Source organism: Tiliqua scincoides, chromosome 2 (assembly GCF_035046505.1).
Source record: "Tiliqua scincoides isolate rTilSci1 chromosome 2, rTilSci1.hap2, whole genome shotgun sequence".
NCBI classification, from domain to species: domain Eukaryota; kingdom Metazoa; phylum Chordata; class Lepidosauria; order Squamata; family Scincidae; genus Tiliqua; species Tiliqua scincoides.
Genome location: NC_089822.1, coordinates 148,250,840 through 148,255,316, shown reverse-complemented (window position 1 = coordinate 148,255,316; position 4,477 = coordinate 148,250,840).

Genomic DNA, 4,477 nt, shown 5'->3' with positions numbered 1-4,477 from the left:
TCCGACGCATTCTCGGCATCACCTGGCAGGACAAAGTTCCAAACAACACAGTCCTGGAACATGCTGGAATCCCTAGCATGTATGCACTGCTGAAACAGAGATGCCTGCGTTGGCTCGGTCATGTCGTGAGAATGGATGATGGCCAGATCCCAAAGGATCTCCTCTATGGAGAACTCGTGCAAGGAAAGCGCCCTACAGTTAGACCACAGCTGCGATACAAGGACATCTGCAAGAGGGATCTGAAGGCCTTAGGAGTGGACCTCAACAGGTGGGAAACTCTGGCCTCTGAGCAGCCCGCTTGGAGGCAGGCTGTGCAGCATGGCCTTTCCCATTTTGAAGAGACACTTGGCCAACAGACTGAGGCAAAGAGGCAAAGAAGGAAGGCCCATAGCCAGGGAGACAGACCAGGGACAGACTGCACTTGCTCCCAGTGTGGAAGGGATTGTCACTCCTGAATTGGCCTTTTCAGCCACACTAGATGCTGTTCCAGAACCACCATTCAGAGTGCGATACCATAGTCTTTCGAGACTGAATGTTGCCAACAGTAACCCCAAAAGGCTTCTGAAATGCCAAGGCATCCTAAACAGGCTGCTGAATCATCTTGAGGTAGGTGCTCTTATTATGGGATGCTGTCTTTTGTCTGGACATCTTCACAGTCCCTTTGACTGGTAAACAAAGAAACAAATTTTAGCCAGCTCTTTGGACCATGAAGCTCACCTGATGTCTAGCAACATGAGATTCAGAAACTGACACCTTCCCAGTGACCACTGTCCCAGGTCACACAGGATTAATGCCCACTGGTTATATAAAGAGGAGACATGCACACACGTCCTTTTCACTGGTTGCCCAGGTTTTTCTTTGGAAGCAGCCTCAGCTTCACAAAACACTCATGAGTTTGTATAAGAACCAGAATCCTGGAACAATAGTAAGTAATTGAGGAAGGGATCATAGCTGCGTTGGGGTCCAACTTGCCTGTTAACCTCCATACCAACTTCTTCTGCCCACCTGCCCTTATTTTCCCATTTTGTTCATGGATCAGCATTTTTTAAAATTGTGTGCCACACTCCCCCTTTTTCCTGTTTGCTAGTTGGTCAGTGCCCTGCTCTCCTCTCTTACCTTTCCCCATGTGTTGATTTGATTCCTCAGTTCTTTAAGAAAATACCAAAATCACTAAAATAATATGTAAACAGTAAATATATTAATTGTATCCATTACAAACTCATAGCAGCACAGAATGAAACAATTCCACACATCAGTGCAGCAATCACTACCACTTAATGCCTTCCTGAACGAAACAATTAGTGTGTTTTAATGCCTGCCTGAAGGCAGGAAAAGAGGGCATCTGACAGCCTTCTCTAAGAGAGGCATTCCATAATTTTTTTACCAGCATAAAAAAGACCCCACCTCTTGTGCCCACCTACCATATCCCTAACAGCAGAGCAGGGCTTCTGAAGCAGTTTTATAGGGAGAAGATGGTTCTTATGGTGTCCAGGGCCTTGGCCAACTAGACCAAGATGTTAAAAGTTAACGTCAGCACTTTGAACAAGTAGGTAACTAATGGAGTTGGCATAGGAGCAAAGTTATGAGATCCAAACACTGCTCCCCCTTCTCCCAGTTAAGACTTTAACAGCTGTATTTTAGACTGACATTTCTAGACAGTCTTTAAAGGCAGCCTCGTGTAGAGAGCATTACAGTAAATAGCCCTATTATCTTCATCACATTGACTAGATATCTCCCAGAGAGCATTTTGGGGTTCTTGTTGGTCAGATCCCATGGCAGCTGCTGAATACAATTTAATCCAAAGAATTTGTCCTTTAATTTCAAACACAGCAGCTTCCATAAAATTTAAGACTTGTCTCGTATTTTAGGAACATTTAATCTCCCTTGAAGTAAATAGAATAGTTGCTGGATCTCTGTAGGTTCTCATCCTGTTGATATTTTGATCAAACCACTGTCGATGGAGGGCATATAGGTTTGACTGACTGTAACAATTTCCACCTTCACCAGACATTATGGGGTTATGTCACTGAGGCAAAGAACACGGCCATGCATCAGGGGGGTCAGCAAGGATCACTTCCCTCAATCTTCCAGAGATGTATCTCTAATCTAGGTTTCCAGATAATAAACTGACCTCTTGGGCTGGGATTAACTTTATAACCCCTTCAAGCCTCTTTAGCTGGAGACCAGAGAGAGAAAAATAGACAGGAAAAGCTATATGCCTGTGACACAGCTGAGGCTGTCTGTTCTTCGGGGAAGATAAAAGAACCAGCACGCCAAGGTAATTCTGAATGGCTGGAGGCTCCATGTGCCTGCCAATGGCTCACCTAGGCCACACTGGAACATGTAAGGTGGTGGCAAGGGTGGGTCATGTATGGTTTGGAGGAGGATCAGAGTGGTTTGGAGGTAAGAGAGTGTGGGACTTGGTAGCAGAAGCATGCACCCAGTCTTATCCCGCTTTTCCAACCCAGATCCACTCCCTGACTTTTCTCAGACTTACCCCAGCAAAAGGGCTAGTGTGGGTCTGAGAAGTATAAAAGTATTTTTTCCTACCTCTCCCAGCTGGTCTGATTGCCTCCCCATAAAAGCATGCAGTATGCACTTCATTAGTTACCCTGCACATGCCCGATCTCCTCTGATGTCAGAAGCTAAGCAGGGTCAGGCCTGGTTAGTACTTGGATGGGAGACCGCCTGGGAATACCGGGTGCTGTAGGCTTATACCATAGCCTTTCGAGACTGAAGGTTGCCAACCAACCAACCAGCAGCGCTGCCAGCTATGGACTGATAGGAGGATAAGACTGGGCTGTTATTGTCATAACCCTGCCATTAACCCATGGCACTGTTACTTTATGCTACCTTGCTCCAGGCAGCCTGTCTTCTCTTCAACAGGGTAAGAAAGGGGAAAGAGCCTGCAAGACTAAGGGCACAATCCTAACCAGGTCTTCTCAGAAGTAAGTCCTATTTTGTTCAGTGGGGCTTACTCTCAGGAAAGTGTGGTTAGGATTGCAGCCTAAGTAGCTTGGATCCAGCAGCAAATGCTTAATAGTCAAAACTGCCATCAGTATCAACACGTATTTAAATGCATTGTTAGCTGAGGTGGTCACCAACCTCAGGAATGATATTGGAGAACTTGAAAAGGTGAGAAAGATGACAACCAAAATGATCAGAGGTGATGGCTCCACCTTTATCCTCCACTGCATGATGGCCTTGGCATGTCCACCTGCCTTTACTCAGTCTTGTGCCATCTAAAAGTGCAGATCTGAGTAGACCCATAGGAGTAGACCCATGCTGGAGCAGGGCAAGGTAAGCAAAAGACGTGTTTACTTCTCTGCTCCCACATGGTCTCTGGCTCCCCTGCAGTAGTGCACTGTGCACTAAGGGCAGTTTTAAGTTAGGCTTGCACCCTAATAAATATTAAAAGATGTTTTTCCCCGCAGTGCCAAAGCAGGGTGTGTGTGATGAGGAGCCTCATTTGGAATTTCTGGAAAGGTGATAGAGGAATGGAACTAAAGGGGAATGGAACTAAAGGGGCATTTTGTGTATCTGGATAGAAGGAAAGGGACTGGGGCTATGAGATGGGATAGAAATCTGTGGCACATAAAACCCCACTCTATTGACGATGATGCCATCATTCTCCAGTTCATTATTTCAGTACAGAAGAGGCCAACATATGTCCAACACTTTCTCTGTGCCAATGATGGCCAGGAACAAACCTCTGTTTTATAATATTTTATAAACTGGATTTTTCCAGGATTCCATATGCTGTCTGTGTCATATATTGTGCTCTGTATTCAGGTGCCCATAAGAACAATACAGTATACACAACCATTAGGTTAATGCTGGAACAGCTTCTAATGGCTGCAGCAGATTGACCCATTGAGACCAATTTGGACAAGTTATTTAACGTACCTCTTCCTCACTATGTCCTACTAAAACAGTGGTGATGGATTGCCAATGTTTTGCAAACATTTGGCGCCCAGCACATCCATACAGTTGCACTGGATGTTCTAGTTAATACCACCCATCATGTTTTTACGGTAACAGGCACTTCTTTGGGAAAGGGGCACACCTGAGCATGCTCCCCCCCCTCCACCCCCTCAACCTTTGAGTGCTTACAACTGCGTACAGCTGCAGGTGAAGTACACAAACAGTTTTTGCCACACAGTCGGGGCTGCTTTCCTCGCTTTGCCTCTGCTGCATTTCAATCTTATTTAGTTCTCATTTGTAAATGGGCTACAACCCAAGACAAAGAATCTGGGAGAATGTAAAGCTGCTCTCCCATCAGCTTTAATTGGTGCTGGGTTCTTCATTACCTGCACACCTGTTTCCTGTGCACCATATGGTCAGAGGTAAATAGAGTGTAATTGTTTATCCAGAGCTGGATTTTCCCCCCCTCAGTTCAGTGAATCTTGCCACTTGGAGAGAGTCACCTTTCTGAAAAGATTCTGGTCTAAAAAGCATGTGTGATCTCAAGGTCAGA